We start from the raw sequence: 17505 nt of genomic DNA, 5'->3' as shown, positions 1-17505 counted from the left end.
TTAATATAAGTTTTATTAATATTTATTCAAAACAAAGTGTCTAAGTAGTCATTTACTATATCTTTGTATTTAACATTATCTATAAGTTTATTTTAATATATCTATTTTAATATGTCTTTTGATCTTGCCTGGTAAATAGGTCGGCTTCAACTTCTTGAGATCAGCCGAGCTATATGCTGCGAGGTTGAACGTCTATCCTTCAAGGTCCGACCTTCCCGTGTTCGTTGTAAATATGAGAATGCCAATGATACAAAGGAGGCGGAGTGTACCTGTAAAGGCACTCCAATGCTTAAGTCAGTAATGATATCAAGTTTAGAGAGAGTCTCTCCAAAAGATGCTTTACCTTCTCTTTTATAGATATTTTACTCGTCCGTTGCATCTTTAGATGATTATTTGTCCGTTTCTGATGATTGGTTTCGTAACCGACTTTATCCTTACCGTTTGAGATGTCGGTTATAATAATATTGATTTTGCCGAGTTATAGCTCATAAGGGCCGAATAATAACGTCAAATGACGAGTTATGATGATGGCTGGTTATGAAGCTGAGTTATGATTCGTATTAATGGTGACCATATCACAGCCCCCAAGCTTAGCCTGAGGAGGATTTTAATGAAGCAGGTTGAGCTTTGTTTTTTGATGAGTTATAACTCGACTTGCGTGGGTTAGTGGATGAGCCCCCAGATCAACTTACTTCATTAAAAGATGGTTCAGTGTTTTAAATTTTGGGTACGTGGGGAGTCGTGTCCGTTATTTTTTGATGAAAGAGAAAGAATGATGGTTGCATTTAAGTTTGTTGATTCCCAATGTTAGGTTCACTGTTTGATGTGGCTTTGGGAGTGGGGGTTATTATTTGGAACGATCTGTCCCTTTAGTTGCTTGAATCCCCTCAGATTTTTCGTGGCTTTTTGTTGGCTATTTGTTATATGCTTGCTTCTTTGGAGGATGAGCAAGAGAGGTATGAGTCTCCTTTTCTGTTTCTGATCCATTTCTGCGTTTTCTTCTCTCTTTCCTCTTCTTTTTTCTGTTATTCTGATACTGTCTTTCAAGCTAATGGGTTATGAGAAAGAGAAAAATGATAAGGTGGATTGGTCTTATGATTGGGTAGGGGAAGATGTTAAATCACGAGTGTCACTCTTCTCTGATGAAGCGGCGGTGAGGGAGGTGGAGGTGAATAGAATAGTGAGGGCGGGTTCTGGGGTGAAGGTGGAATTGTTATCATGTAGTGTGGATGATAGGATTTATCACCGAGAGTGGGGGTTTGGCTTCTTCTACATGCATAGTTGTGTCCTTGAAGAGTTGCGGGTTAGGCTTCCGTTTACGGATTTTGAGTGTCAGATTCTTAAGCAGCTCAATTGTGCTCCCTCACAGCTTCATCCCAATGGGTGGGCTTTCCTGAGATCCTTTGAGGTTTTGATGGAATTTCTAGAGGAAATGCCGTCTGTGGATTTATTCTTTTCTTTATTTCAAGCTAAAGGGGTGTGGAAGGGGAGGTGGGTGAATTTCAATAGTACCCCAGGATTTGGGATTTTCAAACTTTACAAGTCCTCTTTTAAAGACTTCAAAGAGATGTATTTTAAGGTCAGGAGTTCAGAGGAGCACTTCCCGTTTTTTATTGATGAAAATCTTGCTGAGAAATTTCCTCTCTTTTGGTGCTCGGAGCCACAGAATATACTCGGCCCAGAGGTGATATCGCCGAGGAATGAGTGTCTGATAGAGTTTTTGGTGGAGAATGTTGATCGGAAAAATTTGATATCGATGTATGAGATGCTGAAATGGGAGGATGATAAAGGTGCTGTTGTAGAGTATTTAGGTGAGTTTTTAGGGCTTACGTAAATGTCCGTCATTTTTTTCTAAGAAGTCTAACACGAATTGTTTTCTGTAGGTGGAAAGTATCCAGGCGTTTCTGCAGCATCGTTAAGGACGCGGTTCGAGAGTAAGAATTTGGAGAAGGAGGTATCGTCATCGAATGCTGAGAAGGTTGTTGGTACTGGCGAGGTTTCACAGCCTCGTCAAGGGCGGAGGAAGGTGATTTTGAAGAAGAGAAAGAAGTCCGACCTTGTGGAGTTATCAGATGATTCTGATAAAAAAGAGTTAGCTGTCCCTCTGGAAGAGATACGTGCCTTTATGGGAAATCAAAAAAGGCTTCACGAAATTTCTGAAGAGAGCGAGGCTTTTTCAGTGTGGGGAAAGGAGTATCCTTTTATGGCTGTTGTGGACGAGTATTGTCAATCGTCGGCTGATGTAACTCTTGCAAAGGAGGTCGGGGATATGGCTATTGGTCAATATATGCAGGTAATAAGTTTACTGATTTTTCCCTATTTCTTCTTTGGTAGTTTTGTGAGTTTATTTTGCTCTCTAGGTTGTTGGGCTGCGCCTTGCAAGTCTTGGGCGAAGTCAGGAGTTGAAATATAAGGGAGTTGCTGCTGAAAAGGGGGAGGTAGCTGTTTTGAGAGAGGAGTTGGTTAAATGTAAGAATCTTGCTGCTGAGCTTCAAGCTCGTTTGACTGAGACCGAGAAGTTGCTGAAAGAGACTAAGGAGAGTTATTCTAAGGATGTTGAGGATTTGAAGAAAAAGGAGAGCGATCTGGTGACCGTGCAAAGTCGTCTGATTGAGGTGACTGCTCAGTTTAAAGATATGGAGAAGAAAAAAGCGGATGAGATTTTGGATTCGCTTGTTGAAGGTTTTGAAAGGGCAAGGTTGCAGGTTAAGTTTTTGGTTCCGGATGCCGACCTTTCTGGCATGGATCCTGGGAAGATAGTTCGAGACAGTCAGCTTATTGAAGATGATGGTGACGCAAAAGACGAGGCTGATAATGTTTAGGGTGTTAGAAAAAAGTTCTTTTGAACTTGTTTTGCATATGTTTAGTTTGAATTTTTATTGTAAGTTGATAACAGTATGGCTCTTGTTTTTTGAACTCTTGTTAGAGTGAATTGTTTGACTGTTTAATTTGGTGCTTTTTTTATAAAAGTTGTTTTGTGACTGTTCGGATGTTTTCCCGAATTTATTGGTATTGTGGTTTGAGTATGCTTTTTGATTTGTAGCTTAGACGAGTAGTGGCATTTGTCCGAGCTGTATTGATAAATCGATAAGATCAATTTGATAGAGTATCAAAGATAAGACATTGTTCGGCTCCTTTATATTCGGAGTTGTTTTGAACCTTTTACATACAAAGGTGCAGGTAGGCTAGCCTCGTTAAAACCTCTCCAAGCAAAACCCTTTGGGATAAAATCTTGGTAGTAGGAAAAAGAGTACAAGCCTGTCCCTGTCTTTTTAACTATAAAATTTCTTTAAAGAAGACACGTTCCATGTATTAGGCAAGATTTTACCATCTAATGATTCTAGTTTGTATGCTCCTTGGCCGAGTGCTTTAGATACTCGGTATGGGCCATCCCAATTGGCTGCGAGCTTTCCATGTGTTGGTGGTTTCCGAGCATTTTCTGTTTTGCGGAGGACTAAATCTCCGGTGACGAAGGATCTGTTTCTGACCATCTTGTTGTATTGTCGAGCTATGGCTTGCTGTGCTGCGCGTTGCCTCAATGTGGCGATGTCTCGAACTTCTTCGATGATGTCGAGCTCGGATCGCCGAGCTTCGTCTTGATTGTCGATGTAAGTTCGGATAGAGTTCTGGGAGATCCCCAGTGGTATCATGGCCTCTGAGCCATATACCAATCGGAACGGCGTTTCCTTTGTTGATGTTTGTGGGGTGGTGTTGTATCCCCAAAGGACTTCAGGTATTAGTTCGGCCCAGAGTCCTTTGACGTCATCTAGTTTCCTCTTTAGTGCATGTAAGATGACTTTCTTTGCAGCCTCAGCTAGTCCGTTTGTTTGAGGATGTTCAACAGAGGCGAAGTGTTGCTTTATTTTTAAATTCTGCAAAAAGGTTTGAAATTTCTGATCGGCGAACTGGCGACCATTGTCAGTTGTAATATGCTTAGGTATGCCGAAGCGGCAAATAATGTATTTCCAAACAAATTGAATCATTTGTTGTGATGTTATTTTCGCTAAAGGTTGGGCCTCCACCCATTTGGAGAAATAATCAATGCCGACAATAAGAAATTTTACCTGGCCCGGTGCTGTAGGGAATGGCCCGAGTATATCTAGCCCCCATTGGTTAAATGGCCAACTGATGTCCGAGTGATGTAAGTGTTCGGCAGGTATGTGTATCAATGGTGCATGTCTTTGGCAATTGTTACATGACCTGATTTTCTGTTGGCTGTCCTGCTTCAAGGTCGGCCAGAAAAACCCCGCTCTAAGGATCTTTGATGATAAGCTCCGAGCTCCTGTATGGGTGCCGCAGATTCCTTCATGTGCCTTGGCTAAAGCTATGTCGGCTTCGAATTTGTTGAGACATTTTAGTAGGGGCCGAGTATAACCTCTTCGATACAGTTCTCCATTGAAGATTGTGAAGGAGGATGCTTGCCGGCGAAACTTTTTATTGTTTTCGACCCCTTCTGGTACAACACCTGTTTCTAGATAGTGTATGAAGTCGTTCCTCCAATCTGTTATCTGTGAAACACTTAAGACGTTTATCAGAGTAACAGTGGGTGATGTTATTGTGAACTGTTGTAGTGTAGATAGTTTGGACTAAGTACTGCTGAGTTTAGATAAGAGATCTGCTCTCTGATTTTGTTCACGTGGTATATGTTCTATTTCAAATTTGATAAACTTCTTTGATAATTTCTTTACTAATAGTAAGTATTTAGAGAGTAGAGGATCTTTTACCTGAAAGAGGTCATTTACCTGCTGTACGACTAATAAAGAATCACAATATACCTTGATCGTCGATATTTGAAGATCTAAGCAGAGTCGGAGTCCGGCGAGTAGTGCCTCATACTCGGATTGGTTGTTGCTTGCTTTGAAAGCTAAGTGTATTGAGTGTTCCAATATGAATCCATCCTCGGCTTCGAGACGAATTCCTGCACCACAGCCTCCGTGATTTGAAGAGCCGTCCACATATAAAATCCATTGTTTTGCATGGTCTTCCTCGGATGGTATTGTAAGCTCGGCAATGAAATCCGCAAGGAATTGTGACTTGATCGGTCCTCTAGATTGGTATCTGATGTCGAACTCTGATAGTTCGATTGCCCATTTTATTAGTCGTCCTGCAATTTCTGGTTTGTGTAGCACTTGTCTTAGTGGGTGATCGGTTCTGACATGAATAACGTGGCTCTGGAAATAAGGTCGGAGGCGTCGCGCCGAGAATATAAGTGCTAATGCGAGCTTCTCAATCCTTGGATAATTGAGTTCGGCATGCTGGAGAGTTTTGCTAACAAAGTACACTGGATGCTGAACTTTGTTTCTTTCTGTAACAAGGGCTGAACTTATCGCCCAATCAGTGACTGACAAATATAGAAATAAATCCTCTCCTTGTAGGGGTTTTTGTAGAATTGGCGGTTGTGAGAGTGTTGTTTTTAATTTTGAAAAAGCCTTCTCACAATCGTCGTTCCACTCGAATTTGTTTTTCTTTTTAATTGTTTGGAAAAAAGGAACAGAAGTTGAGGCAAGGCAAGGAACAAATCTGGAAAGTGCAGCAAGTCGTCCTGTTAGGCGTTGAACTTCCTTGACGGTTTTAGGGCTGGCCATGTCCAGCACTGCTCGGCATTTATCTGGGTTTGCCTCTATTCCCCTGCATGTTAGCAAAAAACCTAAAAACTTACCCCCTTGAACTGCGAATGCACATTTTTCGGGGTTGAGACGCATGTTGTATTTGCGGATATGGCCAAATATTTCTTTAAGGTCGCTGATGTGGTTATCCCCGATTTTTGTTTTGGCGACCATATCGTCGACATAAACCTCGATATTCCTGCCGATTTGTTTGGCGAACACTTTATCCATAAGGCGTTGATAAGTTGCACCTGCGTTCTTTAGTCCAAATGGCATAACTTTATAACAATAGTTACCGAAATCAGTGATAAAAGCGGTTTTATTTTGATCAGAGGGGTGCATCATTATTTGATTATACCCTGAATACGCATCCATAAAACTTAGAGTAGCGTAGCCTAAGGCATTGTCTACTAAAGATTCTATGGATGGTAGAAGATAAGAATCCTTTGGGCATGCTTTGTTTAAATCAGTGAAGTCGACGCACATGCGCCACTTACCGTTTTGTTTCCTTACCATTACCATATTGGCTAACCAGGTGGTGAATCTGATTTCTTTGATAAATTCGGCGTTGATGAGCTTTTGTGTTTCTTCCAATGATGCTCGCTTTTTTTCTTCGCCGAGCTTGCATTTCTTCTGTTGCACTGGTCGGATTGCCGGGTTTATTGATAATCTATGACTGATAATCTGTGGGTCGATTCCGAGCATATCTGATGGTTTCCATGCGAAGAGGTCGGCATTTTCTTGTAGGAAGGTTGTTATGGTCTGTAACTCAGATGCATCGATTGAGGTACCTACATATGTGAATTTATTAGAATCATTGTTGAAGTATACTTTTTGTAGGTCATCAGAGGGTTTTGGTCGATCGAGGAAGTCAGCTCTTGGGTCGAGTTCGGCTAGTGTGTGCTCCTTTTGGTTTAGACCGACGTTGTTGACTTGTTGCGTTGAGCGATTTTGGAATTTCATGCTGATGTTGTAACAATGTCGTGCCTCTTTATGGTCGCCATGTATTGTTGCAACCTGGTCGTCCTGCAGTGGAAACTTTACACAGAGATGAACTGTAGATACAATGGCGCCGAACTTATTTAAAAAAGGTCGGCCAAGAATGAGGTTATATGGGCTGAAACAATCGACTACTAAATATTGAATGTCATGAGTTTTTGAAAGAGGTTGCTCACCCAGTGTGGTCTGTAACCACACTGATTCGAGTATTGGGACTCGTTCTCCTGAGAAGCCGATCAAGTCTCCTCCTGTGGACTGTAGCATGTTGTCGCTGAGCTTCATCTTTTGAAATGTGGAGTAAAACAGAACATCGGCGCTGCTCCCGGGATCTAGGAGCACTTTTTTCACTAACAGGTCTCCTAGCTGGAGGGTGATTACCACAGGGTCGTCCAAATTTTGTATGTTGGTGTTAAAGTCGGCATGTGTGAAAGTGACTTTCCGGTTGTGGATTAGTGATTGGTACATGTTGTTGCGGTCCGTCTACCGAGCATATTGATCTAAACGATCTTTTCCTTGCCGAGCTTGAGTATCCTCCACTTGCGTATCCTCCTGAAATACAATTGATTATACCTCGTGGCCTTTCGTATTGGCTTGAAGATGCCTTCTCCTTTCCTCGGTGTTGTTCAGAGGGATCGTTTGGTGTGGAACTAGAGCCTCGCTTTTGGATGTGACCACCAATGTATTTGTCTAGGTGTCTTTGTCTTGCTAGTCGTTCCAAAAGGTCCTTGGCAACCACACAATCATCTGTATTATGGCCGTGTTTCTGGTGGAAGGCGCAGTACTTTGACTTGTCCACGTTCTTTGCATCTTGGTATGTGCCAGCCTTTCTTGGTGGCTTGATTAGTTTGGAGTTCAAGATTTCCTTGATTATGTCCTCCCTTTTTGTGTTAAACTGCGTGTAAGAATCAAATCGAGGTGTTAGTTTAAAACTTTTCTTAACGGATGAGTTCTTATCTTCTTCACGGAAGTGTGACTTGTCAGACTTCCGAGCTTGTCTGAATTCCTCGATATCAATTTGTCCTTTTGCTTTTTCTCGAAATTCTGCTAGAGTCTTCGGTTTTGCTACTGCGATCGTTTCCTGGAACTTCCCAGGTCGGAGGCCGCTTTTAATTGCGTGGAGATGGACCTCGGGGTGGAGATCTAGTATGCTGATTGCGACCTTGGTAAATCGAGTCATGTAGTCCTTTAAGCTTTCGTTTGGTCCTTGCTTGATAGTGTTCAGGTAATCGGAATCGTGCAGGTATATTGCAGATCCGGCGAAATGTTCTTCGAATAACTTCGCTAGCTGATGAAAACGCGAAATGGAACCTGCAGGCAAAGCACACAACCAATCAAGTGCAGGACCGTCTAAATAATTCGGAAAACAACGACATAAAACTTTATCTGATGCACCATTGACGATCATTATTGATCGGAATTTCTTTAGGAACCTCCTCGGGTCTCCGAGTCCATCGTAAGGTGTGAGGGTCAATGGCAGAGTGAACCTCTTCGGCAGTTCGAAGTTCATTACTTCTTCTGTGAAGGGGCTTACAGGGTCCTTGGATTCTTGTTTCTCGTCTTCAGGCTGGTGCTCTTCGTGTTGGGCGGTTTCTGAAACATGAGTCGGCTGTGACTGATGTTCCTCGTCTTCCGCCTGTTGGCGATGAGCATCGCTGTGTTCGATCCGAGCATGATTAAGTTCAGCAACTTGAGCAGCCATTATTTAGTTTTCGTCAGCCATCCTTTGGTTAGCCTGTTGGAGCTCAGCTACCATTCGCATAAGTTCGGACAGTGAAGGAGGTGGTACGTCAGCCATGGACGCAGGTGGAAGTGATGGGACCAAAAGAAAAAATATGATTTCCTCGGCCCCACGGTGGGCGCCAATTGATCTTGCCTGGTAAATAGGTCGGCTTCAACTTCTTGAGATTAGCCGAGCTATATGCTGCGAGGTTGAACGTCTATCCTTCAAGGTCCGACCTTCCCGTGTTCGTTGTAAATATGAGAATGGCAATGATACAGAGGAGGCGGAGTGTACCTGCAAAGGCACTCCAATGCTTAAGTCAGTAATGATATCAAGTTTAGAGAGAGTCTCCCCAAAAGATGCTTTACATTCTCTTTTATAGATATTTTACTCGTCCGTTGCATCTTTAGATGATTATTTGTCCGTTTCTGATGATTGGTTTCGTAACCGACTTTATCCTTACCGTTTGAGATGTCGGTTATAATAATATTGATTTTGCCGAGTTATAGCTCATAAGGGTCGAATAATAACGTCAAATGACGAGTTATGATGATGGCTGGTTATGAGGCTGAGTTATGATTCGTATTAATGGTGACCATATCATCTTTAGATCTAATCTTAGTGGTCCACATGAGTAAAACCCGATGTACAATTTTTTAATTGGAACATTTCAGATTCGATATTAATATCTGAATTTGATCTTGACTTTTTTTTTTTGGTCGAAAAAGTCTGAATTTGATTTTTTTTTTATTATTATTTATGGAATAGACAGTTCCTAATCTTAAACATCACAAACTGATACATACATTTAAAGATTTTATCAACTATTTGACTATTGTCAAAGTTCAAACCTAAGTGCAATATATTTATATATTAAGAGGTATCATATTTTGCTACTCAATCAAAGCTTCAATTGCATCTGACCTTGATTTTTTTTTTTTTTTTTTTGGTGTACATGCATCTGAGTTCTGACGTTGATTTTGAAGCCACTTGTTATCGAATGTTTCTGTTGGGGTTCTTTTCGGACTGGCTGTTGGGTTTTGAATTCAGAGTTTAACCAATCAAAATGTTTTTTCTTAAACATATTTATCGGCATAAACTAATTTTATTATTTTGGGCTATATTTTATTGGATACAATTCGTTTGGGCTGTTTCTTCTACAAACGTGAAAACCTTTTCTGTTAGTTCATAGGACTATGGGCCCAATGGACTTTCACTTTGACCCAAATTTGGAACGTAGAAAATTACAACATAGTTGGAGACAGCCTCTAGTTTTGGAGGCAGCCTAATACAGTAATACTAATTTATTATGTCTTTAAAAATATATATTAAAATTTTCAGTTAGAGATCAAACAATAGTTATATATTTATTATATGTAAAAAGAAATCTGTTAAAAAGCAAATGTTCTACTCATGTTATTTACTAGTTTAACATGTGTCGAGTCTTATAATTTAAAATTTAAACATTAATACCTATTTTCAAATTTTCACTCTCCTGTTTGTTGTAAACTCCATAAAATTAATAAAATATATTAGTTAATAAATTAATTATTATTAAAAAATTAAAAAAATTAATTTTTATAATTTAAAAAAGTAAAAATATTAAAAATACGAATTTTGACATTAATTTTAAAGATTTTGACCTAAAATCAAATCGAATCAGTTGGATCGATCCCAAAATGGCCCACCCTATAAACTAAACAGCAAGCTTTATTTTTCTCTCATTTCACTCATGGGCACGCAAAGAAGAGAGAAATCAGATTGAGAAAACCTAACCCCCTTCAAAAAATTCAATCGTTCGTAACTTTCAATCCGGAGCTTCGATTGATGATCTGTCAGTGGCTACGTATTTGTCTTAAAATTCTCTTTAATTCTATTCGAACAAAGTGGTAAGAAATTTTTATTTCTCACCCAAATCTTTTCCTCCTCAATTTTCGAGATTTTTGAGTTTGGGTATTGAGAAATTAAATAATTTTGATGGTTTAGGTGAACTCTAGTAGCGGATAATCATTGAATTTTGTCCAATTGAATTCGTGGGTAAGGTAAAAAACTGTTGAACCATTGTGAATCATTGAGTGGGTGAACCCTATGATGATTATAGTGATGTTGTGTGAAATATATTGTGTTCTGGTTAATTTGGAGTTTAATTGGGCGGTTTGGAACAAAATCCAGGTAATTAGGCTTGAGAAATTGACGTTTGGAAGGTTGAAGTTTGTGAAAGGAGAGGTTTTTGAGGTGTTTCGAGCTTCCGGAGAAATCGGCCAAGGTATGATTTTGCTTTCTCGTAGTTAATATTTAATATCACGTGAAAACTGTAAACCCCGTAAAATTAGCGAATAATTAGTCAATAAATTAAATTTTAATAAAGGAAATTAAAAATATGAATTTTATATTAAATTAGGATAGAGTTCATTAAAACGAGAATTTTGACACCAATTTCAAAGAATTCAACCCAAGATTATGCCAAATGGGCCGAACCGATCAAATTGGACCCGAACCGGACCCATGGGCCCAACCGTTTCATTAAATAAAATGAGCTCAGCTCATTCTTCATCATTCAAATTTGCTCTACGTTGAAGCAAACACGAAGGGAGAGAAGAGATGGGTTCCAAAACCTAGGCTTTGATTCAAACTACCATAACTTTTCGCTCTGAGCTCTGATCGCTGCACCGTTTGTGGCTACGCGTTCACCGTGTCCAACTCTACGATTCTATCGGATCCATTTCATTGGTAAGCTTCTCTCTCAATCCAGTTTCTCTATCCCTTTTTGATTTTCGAAATTGAGCCCTTATAATGAGATTTTGTCGAATTCGATATTCTAGGTTCGATTTAGCTTGCGGAACTTATCGGGTTTGAGTTACTTTGTGCGTGGGTAAGGTAAGAAAACTATAATCCTATCTAAATTTTGAATTTGTGCAATAGATATTGAGTTGTGTGTGTGTGTGTGTGTGTGTGTGTGTGTGTGAAGTCTTGGTGATCTTATGAATTGAGGAGCTGTGTGTGTGGCTTAAGTGTTGCTTTGGACAATAAGTAAAAGTATGTCGTATGAAAGCTTAGGCTAGAGAACTATAGGATAAATTGAAATGCAGGTGTATATTTGATATTTGGTATCTTGTTGATGAACATGTTTGGTTTGATGCTTGTTGGTTGGTTGGTGATAATGGATGGATTGTTGTTGCATGATTTGAGGATATAAGTAAGTGAATTTGAAAGTTGTTACTTATAATGTTGAATGATGAATTTTGGGAAATGTATGAGTTTTATTGATTGGTATGAAGCATAATTGTGATGGTGATTGGTGCGTTAATGAAGAAGGATATATGGTGTTGGAAAGTGCAGGTTTAGTGATTAATGGCACGGGAATTGTTTTGGTTGAAAATGAGATTTTGGTAAAAATGGGGTTTGGCAAGAATTAATTTTTGATGAACTTTGGTAGTCCATAACTTGCTCCTCAAATTTTAGATGAAAATGAGATTTGTTTCAAATTAAAGAGGGTTTTATAAGCTTGAGAACAATATAAGGTTTGCGGAAAACCGAATTCTGTAGAGGAAGTTATGGACGCCGAAAATCTAGTGCTAAAAACTGAAAATTTTAAAAATGCAACATAATCAGGATTTCTGGTGTGTGCCTACGCACACTGACCTGCGCACGCACCCAGCAACAACAAAAATTTCACCTATGCGTACGCACGCCTTTGTGCGCATGCACACCTGGTGTTTTTCAGAAAGTGTGCGTACACATGCCACTGTGCGCACGCACGCACCAGGATATGCTTTCTGCTGGTGGCGCTCGCATAGATGAGGCGCACGCACACCAAGTAGTTTTTGGTTGGTGTGCGCACACACACGCTTTGCTTTTCACAAACTGTGCACACGCACTGTAAGGTCCCATATCGGTTGGGGAGGAGAACGAAACATGCCTTATAAGGGTGTGGATACCTTTCCCTAGCATGACGCATTTTGACGAGTGAGTGTGGGGGGCTTCGGTTATCATCCCTATCATCAAAGTCAAAACCGTGAGGCCTTGTGTGCCAAAACGGACAATATCGTGCTAGCGGGTGGTCTGGGCTGTTACAACCTCTAAAAATAAAATATGTACATAAATTTAGTTGGAATATCCCTAGCAAAAACTCCTCTATATAATTGTCCTCACTTTACTCTATTCATAGGCATACACACTAATATTTAAAAAAAAAAAATTTAACCATGGCTACACAAGTTTTTCCTCCCTTTGTGGTTCTTCTCTATGATCACATATTTCCTTTCAACAAAGGCTACTATTGATAACTACATCATCCATATGGATTTATTAGCCATGCCTAAAGCCTTCTCTAGCCACCATAATTGGTACAAAGCTACCCTTTCATTGGCAATGAAAAATGACCATAATACCCCTCTTCCCTCTAATAAGCTAATCTATTCCTACAAAAATGTCATGAATGGTTTTAGTGCAAGTTTGACACCTCAAGAGCATGAACTCATCAAAGCCTCACCAGGTTACATTTCTTCAATTCTTGATGCCCAAGTCAAACTCCACACAACACACACTCCAAAAAATTCCTTGGCCTTAATCCAAGTTTTGGTGCATGGCCTAATTCACAATATGGCAAAGATGTAATTATTGGTTTGGTGGACACTGGGGTTTGGCCAGAAAGTGAGAGCTTCAAAGATAATGGTGGATTCACCAATGTCCCTTCAAGATGGAAAGGTCAATGTGAGAATAGCATCCATTTCAAATCAAATTGCAACAAGAAACTCATTGGTGCTAAGTTCTTTAACAAAGGGTTGATTGCAAAGAACCCTAAGATCAAGAAGATATCCATAAACTCTACCCGTGACATTGAAGGCCATGGTACTCATCTATATATGATGCAAAAATACTTTAATTTCACTTATATATATTGAAATACTATTATCCTAGGACACATTTTATCCAATTTTCCGTCCAACAATAATAACCGAAGTAAATTTATATTTTTATCATCTAATATCTTTATATTTTCTAATTTTAAATAATTACTGAATACAACTTTACTTAAAATAATCTCTCTTTACAAAATACCTATTAAGAAAACTACTTTAAAAAATATTAAAATTATTGCAAATGTTTAATATTATTTAAATATACGTTTTATATATAGCCACATTCATCATTTTTACATTTGTTTATGTATAATTATTTGTTTACATGTATATTTTAACTCAAGATATTTAATACTTATATTTGTTTTTGTACTTTTTTTATTTTATTTATCTTATACTAAAAATTTTTCCTTTAAAATTAATAAAGATTAATTCTAATTTTTTAAGTTAAAAAGTTTTTATACCTATCATAGAACCACTTCTTCTAAAAATTTAATTTAATAAAAAAATAAATAATTATATCTCTAGAATAATACCAAAATATTATAGCATGCTGCTTTAATAAGTTCAGTACAAAACCCATTAAAAGTAAGCTTTTGTTGTGTTTGAATTTTAAATGTTTTTTTATAATTGAGTTTCGAATATTTTAATTTGAATAATTTTATACATCTAAATTTTTTAATTAATTAAATCTAATCAAATTAATTTAATATAACAAAAATCAGTTATGATTATTATTATTTTAAATTTTAATATTTAACTCGACTGAATTTAGTTTATAAAATGATTTTGATGTATAAAAATTACTGATGTAAAATGTTGAGGCAAAGACTTTTCCATATTTCTAACACGTATTTGTGCCACGTAGGTACTCATACCGCATCGACTGCTGCCGGTAGTAGAGTTTATAATGCATCATACTTTGGGTATGCAACTGGAACAGCCACAGGAACAGCACCAATGGCACGTTTGGCTATGTACAAGGCCTTATGGGAAGAAGGTGCTGTCTCTTCAGACATAATTGCAGCCATTGATAGTGCAATTTGAAGATGGTGTTGATGTTCTTTCTCTCTCATTTGGTTTTGATCGTACGCCTTTGTACACTGACCCTGTTGCAATAGCAACGTTTGCAGCCGTGGAGAAAGGCATATTTGTTACCACTTCTTCAGGGAACGATGGACCTTTTCTTGGAACACTTCGCAATGGAACACCTTGGGTTATAACCGTTGCTGCTAGCACTGTGGACCGTGAGTTTCACGGAACACTAACATTAGGCAACGCTGTTGAAATTACCGGATTGTCCCTCTATCCGGGTCCTAATGTAATTAGCCACACTTCAATAGTGTACGACATGGCGTTTTGCAACGACACTAATGAGCTACACAAAGTTAAGGACAAGATTGTTGTGTGTGAGGAAAATGGATTAGTCTCTCTTGATGATCAATTTTTCAACGTTGAAAATTCAAAAGTGTTTGGTGCTGTGTTCATAACAAATAGCAGGGACATCTTGTTCTTCTTACAAAGCAGTTTCCAACACTTTTTGTTAATCCCATGAATGGTAAGATTATTAAGGATTACATTAGGTTGGTGGCAAGGGTTCAAAAGCTAGCATGTCTTTTAAGGAAACAATTTATGGTACAAAACCAAACCCTAGTGTTGATAGTTATAGTTCTAGAGGGCCATCATATAGTTGTCCACATGTTCTGAAACCGGACATAGCGGCTCCCGGAACGTTGATTTTGGCGGCGTGGCCGTATGCGACTCCGGTTGGGCAATTGGGATCCAAAAACCTTCTGAGCAATTTTAATCTGTTAACTGGAACATCAATGGCATGTCCTCATGTTGCCGGCATAGCTGCCCTTCTTAAGGGTGCATACCCTCAATGGGACCATTCAGCAATAAGGTTAGCTAAAATTATTTCATATTTTTTTATTTAATTATATTTTAATTAATTACGTCATAAAATTACTTATCTCAAAAATTTAAACTGTTAGTTAAAGATGTATGAATTGAATAACGTAAATTTTATATAGAATTTTTTTGCCTCTTAGGTTGAGTTTCTTTCTTTCTAAGAGCAATAAAAATCAATGAAAAACTCTTTTAGCCAGCCATTTTAATATATTTGGTTATTATTTGACTAATACAGGTACTAATTATTTTTACTAAATAAATTTTATTAATTTAGGTAGTAAATTTTGAAAGATATGAGTGCAAATTATATTAATTTATATACAAATTTTTATAAATATAATATAAATTGTATATTTTATGTATAAAACTCCTATAAATTAAATGCAAATTAATGTCGACCAAAAAAATAATATCTATGGATCATATAGTATTGCTCAAAATAAATATTTACCTCTTTTAGTTATAAAAAACTTTGATATTATAATAATTATCTTAAAAATTAAAATTATTTAAAAAAATCTATATAAAATAATTATATATCTAATTTATTATGTTTTGTTCGGTTGTCTGTTATTAGTACAATTTATCATCAATTCAAATTATTAAAAAATTATGATAAATATTTTTATTTAATATTTGTATTTATATTGTGCAACATATATAGGTCGGCAATAATGACAACTTCGGATATATTGGACACAATGAACACATCAAAGACCTTGGCAATGGTAAGAAAGCAACTCCTCTAGCCTTAGGAGCTGGCCATGTCAAATAAAGCACTTGACCCTGGCCTAGTTTACAATCTTGAGGTGCAAGATTATGTGAACCTTCTTTGTGCAATGAAGATGACACAAAAAGAGATCACAGCAATTACAAGAAGATCTTCATACAATTGCCCTAAAAACCCTAAATTGGATCTTAATTACCCTTCTTTCATTGCTTTCTATAATGAAAAGAAACCTTCTTCTAATAATGAGTCAAAGACATTAGTACATGAATTTCATAGAACAGTTACCAATGTTGGGGAGGGACATGCTATCTATGTTGCTAGTGTTACACCAATAAAAGGGTTCCACGTCAGCGTGGTCCCGGAAAAGTTGGTGTTCAAGATGAAGAATGAGAAGCAAAGTTACAAGTTGAGGATTGAAGGTCCAAAATTGATGAAGAAGCAAATTGATTTTGGGTATCTAAGTTGGACCGATTTGAAGCATGTTGTGAGAAGTCCTATTGTGGTCACAAGTCTACCCTCCACTTAGATCATCAACATATTTAAGATTTAATTGTTATCAAAGAAAGTGGTTATTACTATCTATGAAATAATTGCAATTAGTATTTATATATATTACTATTATGCATAAAATTGATAAATAATAACCACTTCCCAATTCTTGTTATCTGATGACTAATTCGGTAATTAATAATTATGAATGTATTTTTGTTCAGTAGTATTGATTTTAATTGCCGTAATATCAGTTTTTCAGAAAAATGTTTATTTTAAAGAGTTCAACTAGAAAATTAGCTATTTTTAAGCTAATATTAGTTCATTTTTAAATTTTTTTAAATTTAAATTTTAAAATATAAATCTTTTATAAATCCTAAATAATAAATTTTAAATTTTAAATTCTAAATCTTAATTTAAAAAAATGAGGATTAAAAAAATTATAATAAAAAAAGTTGACTAATTAATTTAATTTATTGCAATCCACACTTAAACTAATTTAGAAGATGAAAGTTTATTTCTAAGAATTAATCTACGTATAAATTATTAACTAAACAAGTCCAGTTAAGTCATTTATATTTTTGCATGCACATTATTTTTCGCGCCTCTGTTGCATGTTCTTCTCTTTGATTATTGTTGTCACCAACTTCACTACTTCCTCTTTCTCCTCTTTCGTTATTGTTATTATCAACACCACCTCCTACTCTTCCTCCTCTTCTTCCTCTTTCTTTTCTCATTGAAATTTATTTTTCTCCTTTCTTTTCCTCCTTCTCCTCCATCATCTTCATCATCATGATCATCATCATTATAGACTTGTAATCATAGTCGTTTTCTTCTTATACGTATCGTCGTTATTGTAGAATTTTTTCCATATTGATAACGTTGCCAAATTCAAAATTGATTTGGATATGTTTTTGTTGATAATTCAATCATTTTTGTGTGTTGTTTTTAGACTGAGTTTGTGTGTCGCAATCATCAAGTAACTCTGGTGTATTTCTGAGTTAATTGCGGTTTGTAACTAAATTTCGGTGTAAAAACTAAAAAATTTATGTGTTATTGTTAAGAAATTCGGTGTATTTTTATTCTGATAAGTTCTGCATAATTAAAAACTCTTCCTCTTCCTCCTCCTCATCTTTTACTGTTTCTTTTTCTTTTTCATCATCATCATCATCTTTTTTTCCTATTCAT

The 17505-nt window shown here is 37.2% G+C and overlaps 1 pseudogene; it reads left to right on the top strand.

Moving 5' to 3' along the window:
* Positions 1–10903: 10903 nt before the first annotated feature.
* LOC130960599 (subtilisin-like protease SBT1.9) lies at positions 10904–16540 on the top strand (annotated as a pseudogene).
* Positions 16541–17505: the final 965 nt, after the last annotated feature.

The sequence above is a fragment of the Arachis stenosperma genome, chromosome 2, assembly GCF_014773155.1.
Source record: "Arachis stenosperma cultivar V10309 chromosome 2, arast.V10309.gnm1.PFL2, whole genome shotgun sequence".
Lineage (NCBI taxonomy): Eukaryota > Viridiplantae > Streptophyta > Magnoliopsida > Fabales > Fabaceae > Arachis > Arachis stenosperma.
Note: the sequence above shows the minus strand (reverse complement) of the source record. Positions and strands in the feature narration are given on the sequence as shown.